Source organism: Psammomys obesus, unplaced genomic scaffold, assembly GCF_907164565.1.
Source record: "Psammomys obesus unplaced genomic scaffold, mPsaObe1.curated_primary_1811, whole genome shotgun sequence".
In the NCBI taxonomy this organism is placed as follows: domain Eukaryota; kingdom Metazoa; phylum Chordata; class Mammalia; order Rodentia; family Muridae; genus Psammomys; species Psammomys obesus.
The window spans coordinates 453,503-464,036 of record NW_026591598.1 but is presented as its reverse complement, the minus strand read 5'-3'; the positions used below and the strand labels follow the sequence as shown (position 1 = coordinate 464,036).

The window sequence follows — 10,534 nt, the reverse complement described above, 5'->3', positions numbered from 1 at the left end:
CCGGCCCGGCGCCCACCGCGGGCCACGGGGAGCGTGCGCCGAGGACTGCGAGCGCCGCTCGCCCAGGGCAGCCCCCGCCCGCGTCCCGGGAGATGCCCCGGCCCCGCCTCCCCGCCCGCGGCCCCGGCCCGGACGAGCCCCTGGCGACGCGTGCTCACCTCAGGCTGCGCAGGCCGGGACGGCCCGGCCGAGCCCCCGGCCGCTGCGTGCGTCTCCGTTCCCCGCGAGAGATCCCAACGGCGCCCTCAGAGAGCGGCCCAGGCCCGGAGCGGCGCCGAGAGCGGCGGCGGCGGCGGCGGGAGCAGCCAACATCCGGGGCCGCGCACCCGGAACTACTTCCCGGCCCGCTCCCTCCCACCCCCGCCTCCCGCGACGTCTCAGCGCGGCCGGCCCGGCGTCCTCCGCGCCTCGGTCCGCCCCGTCGCTGCGGCTGCGCTGCGCGAGGGATCCCTCCGCGGGGACAAGTAGTGCCTCCGCGCTCCCGCCGTTTTGCCTGCCTGCGGCCGGCGGGAACCAGCGCTGGGCAGTGCGGAGCGTCTTGCCGCGCTTGCGCCTCAGGCTTGAGGGCGGCCGAGGCGGCCCCGGGGCCTGTCCCGGGATTCCAACTCCTGAGGAATGCACCTCGTGACCTCCCCGTCCTCCAGCCTCTGCCGCTGCTCGGCCCCGACAAGTACGCAGAGCGGATTTTCCCGGCCGCCACCGGGGCGCTTTAGACCTTGCTTGGGGACAGGCGTCCTTCGGAACGTCAAGAACCCGGGTTCGAGGCCCCTCCCTGCCAGGGCAGGTCATCTTGTCTTTACCCCTGCCGCGTCATCTCTCCCTCACCCCCAACCTCCATCTCAAGTTCACTGGCCAGGTCGTGGCCTTGCTATCAACAGGTGGAGCAGTTTAGCAGGGTTGTTCAGACTTCTGGTAAACTTTGGACTTTCCTTCGGTCTTCCCTGATCCTACCTCTGAACCATTAGCATTGACGATCTGCCCAGTCCTTTTACACGTACTTACCTTGGGAGGTATTATTTGCTGTTGCGGATGGTGCTTTAAGTCATGGACTCCCTCTTCAGCACCGAGAACAATTGTGAACTCACAGCAGGTTCTCAGTATTTGGGCATTCGACGGTTAGATGGCTGTCAGCGAGTCTGGTTGAATGAGAAGGCGAAGGTCTGAGAGAATCGGCCCTGGCAACTTTGCTCAGCTAAGACAGTGCGAAGCCCTCCCTACTTCATCAAAGTGTTGAACACTTTGCTTCAAAGTATTCACTTCTCTCCGTGGTGCCCAGTGAGATTCTGCAGGTTCATCAAGTCGTTTGTACAGAAGAGAGGGAGGGAAACTATCGTTCCCTCTTGGATAGAGAGAAAGGTGATAAAAAGAAAAAGAATTGTGTAATATATTAGAAAGATGCAGGGAACAAAACGGGTCAGGACGGGGCTGTGTGGACCGCTAGAAGGATCGTTCTTTTAAAGAACGCTGCCTGGGTGAGCCACAATAATAAGGCGACTGGAATCAGACGGAAAGAAGTGAAGGGATTCAGTGTAGTTGTGGTTAAACCGTCCCTGTGAGTATTAGAGGTAGTGGTGAGCCAGGAGAGGTGAAAGATGAGGACAGAGAGGGATCTTATGGAGAGCTTTAAACATAAGTGAGCGGTACGCTTACAGTACAGGGCAAGAAGTCAGAGGTGACGTTACCCAGGGGCAAGGTGATGGTCTAGACTAAGACAGTACCACGCTGGAAAATAAGATACAGGCTCTATATTTTTAAGCATTTAGTCTAGGGACTAACAAGATGGCTCAACCGGTAAAGGAGATTACTGCACACCCCTGATGACCAGAGTTCAATCCCTGGAACCTATGTAAAGGTAGAAGAAAAGAACCAACTCCACAGCATTGTCCTCTGACCTCCACGCATGTGCATGCCACAATAAATTTTAAAATAATTAATCTAGATGCATGTTTATATATAACTTCGCTCTGGAAAGGCTATGGCAGGAAGATCATGAATTTGAGGCCACCCTGGGCCACATGGACCCTGTCTCAACAACAAAGAGCTCATAGTCTAGTAGGAAATAGTAGGTTGATTACATAACACTATGATAAGCAAAAAATAGTCCCAGAGAAGATGGCCCCCATACCCACCTTGCCAGCTTTCCTGAGAAAGAATAGACTGTCCCAGAGCTCCAGTTCATCAAGAGAATTGGAATTGCCTGGTTTGCTGGTCTATTGGGTGGATCTTCAATTGAACATAATTAACACTAGCCATCCCAGCCTTTGAGATCTCAAAGGCCACCTTCCCCCATCTGGGCTATCAATAGAACAATACTAAAGGTCACATATTTAAAGAGGTAGGTATAGCTGTTCTCATTTGTGGACAGCTAAACTGAAGTCAGGAGTCACAGGGTTTTTAACCCGAAGCTGAGATCAGGATCATGAAAGACCACAGTCAGGAATGTCCCTGAAACATTTGGGTAAAGTCAGCCAGAAAATGGAGGTAAAAAGTACAAAGAACACTCATGGACTTGGCTCCAAACCCATTCACCACCTCTTCTTACAAGTCATGGACAGGACACTTCTCCCTGGTTTGGAATTCTGAGATACTGCTCCAGAATGTTCATTCTGGTTTACAGGGGGCATAGAACTGGGGAAAGAACAGATTTACATACCTGCAGGATAGGGTGGCCACTGCCTTTGAGGAACAGAACCAGAAGTCACAGGGATTCAAAAGATGGATGACTAATATGATTGTACTTTATATGGGGTTTCTACTTTGTAGGTAGACTGTAGCTAGCTGGTCTGGCTACAGAAACAAAAACAAAAAAAAAAAAAGTAATAATTGTAAGACGACAGATGTGTCAATTTGCTTTGGTATAGTAACCTGCTCACCATGGATTTTTCATCCCATAACTGTTCACTGTATACCTTAAACATACACAATAAAATTAATTTTAAAAATTAACGTGGAAAAGTACACACATGCACACACACACCCACACAAGATTGCAATGGCCATAGCAACAAGAAAGGTTCTGGGACCTTGTGAAGAAGAAAACTTTAAAACCAAGGTACAAATCTAATATTTCTGTGTTACCTATATCAAGTTTAGTTTCTCTCCATCTCTACCTGTATCTACAAACTAGAGATTTTAGTCACAGAAGCCTAGCCAAAGAGACTGTACACAGGCTGTCAAGTCAAAGCCCCCAAAGGCAGCTGTCACTATATACAAGGTGAAGAGTCATCCTAGGAAAAGAGCAGTTTGCTGTCTTGGAAGATGCAGGTAGGTTGGGAGGGAATGTTGAGGCCAGCTCTCAAAGAGGAGATGGTTAAGTCTGGGGACAGATACTTGAGACAGATTGCGCAAAGCAGAGAGATGAAGGTGGTGGTGTTCTGTTTGCATTCTTTCCCCAGCTTCACGTGGACTGTACATTCCCTGAAAAGGACACAGTCCAGTGCTGAGCTGTAAGAACCCTACACACCAAAGATTGGACACAGGAAGTACTTAATGGCAGAATGTTTGACAAGTGTAATTCCTTAGACAAACAAGATTCCTTCTGATCCTTTTCTCTGTATTTGTGGCAAAAACAAAGGGAGAAACGGGAAATGAATGTAAAATGAGTCAAGATTTGCAGGAGGGAGAAGAAAGAACATGAGCCAGGGCCTTCTCATTTCTAGCCCTTGAAGAGTCTTCCAGATTCCCTGGGTATCTTTGTATAATACATCATGTCTTATATTAGATGCAAAAAAATAAAAAAGTTACATACAGGCTATTGGGAAGCTCTTAGAACCGCTTACAGCTACTTAATGACAACACTTGAGTATTAGTCACTGTGCATACTTAAAGAGTGGTCAACAGTTATGAAGTGCCTACTATTCCGGGCATTGTGCTAAATATCAAGGAGTTGAACATGAATAGATAAACAGTTCGTTTCAATGCATGTCGGCAGAGACTTGTATCTGTGCCATGGAAACGGGGAAGAGGCAAGGCAAACTATTCAGTTTGGTGCAGGAAGCTGTAGGCCTCGGGAGACAGAGCTTCCCCCCTAAGAGATAAGGGTGGGGTTAAGTCAATAAATGAGCAGAACTCTGCTATCTATAGACAGCAGCAAGCTTGGGAATAAAGGAAAACTGAAGTGAGGAGGGAACAGCTTGTACAGAGTGGGGAAAGATGGGTGGATACAAGAAGAACCAAGCCACAGAAATATGAGTCTTAGGAATGGTCATTAAATACTCATGGCTGATGGCAAACAATTGTCCCCTGGAGCTAGACCACATTGCTCTGTGTAAACTGTCCTTAAACTGGGTTCTTCACTCTCGTAGCTTGCGTCAGCTTCTGACAATCGGTAATTACCAACAAAAGGTAGTGTAGTCTTCCCACGCTATAGGAGCCGAGCATTTTCTGTAGAAAGGTCTGGCTTACACTCAAGACCACCACCACCAGTAAAAGCCAAAAGAATTTATTTGCTAGTCTGATACTAAATTTGCACTGGTGTGTTACACGCTTGCACACAGTCTTACTTTGTTCCTTGTAACCTGCCTCAAGCCTCGGCTTACCTCCACTCTCAGAATCAACTGAGATAATTAAAAACATAATGAGAGACACACAGGCACCAAGACAGCTGAGCAAACATGAGCCAATGAGTAGGTTGGATGAATTATTTACCTTAGATGTAAGCAATAGTGTGGATGAAATGGTGGCTCTTGGAAGGGTAAGTCAATGGTGTTCACACAGAGTGGCCAAAAGGGAGCTCTCCTCTCCTCCAGTGATGTTTTAGACAGGGTTAGACTGAGTGGAATCTGGCTGGCAAAGAAGTGGCAGCAAGGTTTGCAGCTTAATGGAAATTGACCCTCTGGGTACAGATTTGGAAATTAAATTATTAGGCTTTCAAGGTATGACATTATTGGCTGATTTTGTGCTTTATGAACTAGTGGGAACCTTTTGGAAGCTCCAGTGCTGTGGGGAGAGTGATGAAGGAGTAGCTATCACCTATCGAATATTCCTTGTGGACTGCATAATTGACTCTGTGTGTTTTTGTTTAATCATAACAACAAACTTGGAAATGTTCATCTCAGTTTTGGAGAAGAACAAGCAGAGGCTGGATTTGAACCCGGAACCATCTGATTCTTAGCGTTTGTTCTTACCACTTTCAAAGACTCTCCAAATCCCCAATCATTGTTTATACTGATAGGAAAATTGCAACCTCCTAGGGCTAGCCACTGCAAGATGACAAAGTATCTTGTACTTTGTGGTACTTAGCATCCAAGTACCACAGAGACAGTGTGGTTAACCATATTACCATTCCCAGATGCTTACAGTGCTTCTCGAGGTTGGGTTAGACTTTCCCATCGAGAGCAGAATTGACCATGTGACCTGTATGGACTAGTAGAATGGGAGTGGCCTTATGAGCCAAGCCTCCAGGCACATGCTCTCCTTTTCCTGCTGTCCTGAGGACCATCGCTGCTCAGGGTACAGGCTGTTCCATCTGCTGCAGACCCAGAATGAAAATCACATACAACAAAGCCACAGCAGACCTGGGAAGAACCCAGCAAATGAGAAAAACAACCTCAGCCCATTGGACCACTGCGATCTGAGGATCGTTACAGCAGCAAAACAAAGCTTAGAGCGACTGATACATTTTCTGGAGTTTCTCACAGCTCAGGTATCTTTTCCAGGTAAAGAAATTGCATGGGAAGAATGAAAGAAAAAGGAAATGGGACATAGCAAAATTAAATTCAAGTTTGATCTGTAGACATAAGCAAGCCTCTTTAAGCCTTGTGCCCCAGGACCTAGAGAAATAATGAAGGTTAGAATTCAGTCTGTATTTTTTGAGACAGAGTATGCCCATTTTTTTTTTTTCTAAACACAGTACCATCATTGGACCTGGCATCTGCTAGGCATTCTCCATATTTTTGTCAAACTAATGTTGTATAATGATCTATACTGTAACTTGGATCTCCTAACTCAACACAAAGGCTCTTGCTATGCTACAGTTTGTTGCTAATTTGGGTTAGGGGATTATTGTTCTTATGTCGTACTTTTTACTTCATTTAAAAGTTATACAAATGAAGTGGGACATGGGCTCAGGGGCCTGGAGTGAAGGAGGAGTTCACTAAAGGCACACACACCCTCCTGAGGCAAAACAGAACTGTGAAAAACATGACAGGTTCCAGAGGGCTTGGTAATTGGAAACTTAGCCTAGTCAAGTTGATAATGAGACTAGATAAAGAAAAACATGTAGGTTAACACTAAACTAAGGTGAACATCAGGGCAGAGAGTCCCAAGGCTTAACCTTCTCTAGACATCTTCAAAGAGTAAAGAATGGTGATCTTCATGGTAGGCTAATGTGTAGATGACAAAGTATCTTGTACTGAGCATCCAAGTACCACAGAGACGGTATGGTTGACTATATTGCCATTCCTAAATGTGTGAGGCCTCTAGTTCAATCCCTAGTGTTGACATAGGGAGCAGGGGGCGGGGAGCTTCCAAGGGATGGTGTTGATACAACCATTGAGGAGAACAGTGCAGACTTAGCCTGTCCAAACCTGTGGATGAATGCTTCAAAAGCAGGACAACTCAGCCTGTTCATTACTGCCCCCTTAACATGTTAAGCTCCCTGGGCTGTCCTGAGCAAACCTTTGTACCTGAACACAGACACTGCACGTGGGGGTTAGCGCTAGTGCTCTGCAGTATGCAGGAGGCAGGCTGGAGGCCAGTGGGTTAGACGGCAAGGGTCACGGGGAGCAGCTGTGTGATGGTGGGTTTGCTATTGTTGGGAGAGTTATGGGCTGGAATGTGCAGCAGTTCGCACTGTAGCCCCAAGGTGGTTGTGACCTTTATGTGCTCAGGAATTGAGCAGTTTCCTTTTCCTTGTCAGAGGTGGCATCGGAGCCCTGGAGTTCGTGAAGAAGCCAGGACTTTTAGGGAATGCCCTGCAGCCTCTGTCCTGGTGTCTCCTACACAGGTGCGCAGTTCTCGTGTTTGTGTTTTTAGTGAAACTGCTAATAAATAACAGATGTTTTTTTAAAAAAAAAAAAAAAGGTTAAGATATTGTAAAGACAAAAGCAGTAGCTAGGGGGCAGTATAGCATAATTGTGATCAAGAACAAGAGCTCCCCACCTGCTGTTAAAATCCACCCTGAGCTCAATAACTCTAGTTGGGCAAATTTCTGAATTTCTCTGAGCTCAGTTTTCTCATCTGCAAATTGGAATAATGATAGTACCTGCCAGATAGGTGTGTTGTGAATTAACAGAAACCACAACACTCAGAGTACCCAGAAGAGCTGTGAGTATTAGCTGTTCCTAGTTCCTTGTTTGAGTCATAGAGAAAGGAGAATGGAGGAAGGAATTCAAACTGACTAGAGATGAGGGTCTTAAGTGTTTGCTTATACATGAACATTTGAGCTTAGTCTAGAAAAATGCATCAGGGCTTAAAGCAAGATACACAGGAGCATAGTTCCAAGAATAAAGCCTCGCTTTATTCTTCAAGGTGAAATATAACTGAGGTTCCGTCCCTCTCTCAACCACTGCCCAGGGTTCGGTGAGGAGGTGAGTGGGACTCACTACATCACAGCTGAACTTCCTCTGCTCATTCCTACTTATTTCATTCCCCCACTAAGGCTGCTCACAACAACCCCCTCTTTGGGGGAGGATCTGGAAACTATGCTTGATGAAGGACACGGGTCGCTGGGGGGAGGGGCGTGCTTAAAGGTTACCACCTTGTCTCTACCCCTTCTCTCTCTCCACCTGCCAGGAGCTCAACAGCCTCCTCCATACCTCCCATCTCCATGAGATTCTTCCCAAATGCAAAAGACCAAGAAACTATGGGAACTGTGAGACAAAATAAATCTTTCCTCCTTCAGGTTGGCCGCATCGGGGGTGTTGTCATGGCAAGGAGAAAGACAACTGACATAATTTCAAATGTATCGTCCCTTATCCATTTCATATTATCCATCTTGGAAAACTTCAAACACCTATGCAAATGACAAGAAATGCTAGGAACTCCTTATATTCGTCACGCAGCTGAAACAGCTATCAAGTGGCAGGCAGTCCAAATTCATCTCCAGCCTGACCTCACCCTCATCTTGCCCCTTCTGTGTTACTTTGAAGCAAACTCCAGACATTAAACAAATTAATGCACTCATATTTTCAAATATACCTACAAAAGATATGAATTCTCTTTACGGCAAAATATCATGTTTGCAATCTTAACTCGAATTTCTGGTATTGAGATACATGTTTTTACCGTATTTTTATTTTCATCGGTGTATATTGATTTACATAGTACTGATCACATAAGGACATTTACACACAATGTACTTTGACTTATCCCTCCATATCTCCCTACTCCACCTTCTCACCCCTTCCTCTTCTCAACTCTGTTCTGTCCTGTGAGCTACCTTTGTCCCCCTAACAATTACACTTCACATCATATATACATCCGTGATTTTATACATCCACATAAAATCTAGGAATTGCAGCAAGATAAAACACAATATCCATCTTCCTGAGACTAGACACGTCCATTTCCCTACAAATGATGTGACTTCATTCTTCATGAATAAAAAAAAATCTATGTGTTCATCACGTTTTCTTTATGCGTTCCTCTGATGATGGACACCTAGGTTGCTCCCACAACTAGCTACTTGTGAATGTTCTTGTAATAAAGACTGATCTGCAAGTGTGGTGTGTTGACCTGCAGTTCTCTGGAGAAATGACCAGAAATGATACAAATCGGATTAAGATAGAGCCACTAGTTTTGGGAGAAACCTTCATGCTGAATCCCATCACACCTGGGCTAGTCTGCATCCCCAAGAGCAGTGCTAAAGGTTCTGTTTGAGTGCTTCTTTGAGTGTTTGTTGTTTTCTTAGTAACAGCCATTCTCATTGGACAGAGATCGAATCTCAGTGTAGTGTTGTGTTTTTCTGGTCACCAGGGTGTTTGCACGTTTTTCATAGATTTATTGGTCATTTGTACTTCCTTTGAGAGTTTCTGTCCATTTAATTAGCACATTTGTTTGCTTATTCACTCATTTATTTATTCTAAGACAAGGCCTAGCATACCTCAGATACGTACCTGCAGCCGGGATTGGCGGCACATGCCTTTAATCCCAGGACTGAGGGAGGCAGAGGCAGGCTGATCCCTCTGAGTTCAAGGCCAGTCCGTTTAAGTCTAGGACAGCAAAGGCTACACAGAGAAACTCTGTCTTGAAAAAACAAAATCAAAACAAACAAAAAAAGATAAGTACCTGAAGATGATCCTGAAGGTCTGATCCTCCTGCCTCCACCTCCTAAATGCTCAGGTTCCTGACACGTACCACCACACCCAAATAGCTGGTTCGTTAACCCAGTCATTTTCTTATTTAGGCTTTTCTTGTCCTTTGTGGAGTCTACACAGCAATCCTCTGTCAGATGTGCAGCTAGCAGATTTCCTCCAATCCGTGGGCTGTGTCTAGTGGCTGTTTCCTTTGCTGTGCACAAGCCTTCATTTCACAAAATTCCACTTTTCTGCAGCTGGAATTTTGCTACCTTGTGTATTCTTTTCCCTCCCACCCTTTATTTCCTCAGTTTCAACACCTGACACTAGATAGGAGAGAAACAAAGATAAAGGGGAGAGAGGAATTACAAAAATCCCTGAATCTACTTCCTTTTGTTTCTTCTTTGACTTCCCATACTAACAAACCGAAACCAATCTTCCTAAAAGACTGAACCCACCCAGAATTCCAAACGCCACACAATCACAGAAATTATCTGCAGCTGGGGAAACCATGCTTCTGCTAGAGCACGAGGCAAATCATAGCAGCTGTGGACATCCCGGAGCAGCCCCAAATCCCCCCACTGGGATTAAAACGAAAGCCCATTCTTAATATGTCTGGTTTTTTTTTTTAAACCAAAATCCCAGAATTCTCAAAAATGGCACTACACTTGTCCGTTGTTTACTGAGTGACTTCCGTTCAGGAAGACCTTGCTGATACCTGTGGTTTATTACCTGAGGTGTATTTCTTACTTTTTCCTGTAATAGTATCAGAGTTTCATACCCTATGTTACAGTTTTTGATTCATCATCTGAGTGGAGTTATATTCGGGGTGAGTGATAAAGGGCCTGGTTTCATTCTTCTCCATCCTGACATCCAGTTTTCCCTGCACCATTTGTTGAAGATGCTATCTTTTAATAATGTATATTTTGGGCATGTTTATAAAAAATCAAGTAGCTGTCACGTATCTCAGTGTGATGTATGTGAGACCCTGTCTTACAATTTTAAAAATGAGTAAGTAAATAAATGCACCAATGAAATGGACACTCTGGAAAGAAGAAATACAAATGGTCAATAAACACATCTGGGCCCTACATTCCATCCCACTGAGCTACACATCTGGTTTGCTATATGGCTCTTTTGAAGTACTTCAAGTCAGATATACTGATATTCCCAGCATTGCTCTTTTTGCTCAGAACCTGAGGTCCTTTTTGTTTCTGTGTAGATTTTAAGATTGTTTATCTCTCTTTCTGTAAAGAAAGAAAGAAAGAAAGAAAGAAAGAAAGAAAGAAAGAAAGAAA

The 10,534-nt window shown here is 45.4% G+C and overlaps 1 protein-coding gene and 1 long non-coding RNA gene across 3 annotated transcripts in view; one reads left to right on the top strand and one right to left on the bottom strand.

Moving 5' to 3' along the window:
* Positions 1–294, bottom strand: part of Foxj3 (forkhead box J3) — a 92,050-nt gene extending 91,756 nt beyond the window's left edge. For both annotated transcript variants that reach the window (XM_055611010.1, XM_055611012.1), the window contains exon 1: positions 159–294. The gene's annotated coding sequence lies outside the window, so the exon portion shown is untranslated. The remainder of the gene's footprint in view (positions 1–158) is intronic.
* Positions 295–5,346: 5,052 nt separating this feature from the next.
* Positions 5,347–10,534, top strand: part of LOC129679921 (uncharacterized) — an 8,365-nt gene continuing 3,177 nt past the window's right edge. Inside the window, exons 1-2 of the long non-coding RNA XR_008720601.1 lie at positions 5,347–5,657; positions 6,860–6,946. This is a non-coding gene — a long non-coding RNA (uncharacterized LOC129679921). The remainder of the gene's footprint in view (positions 5,658–6,859; positions 6,947–10,534) is intronic.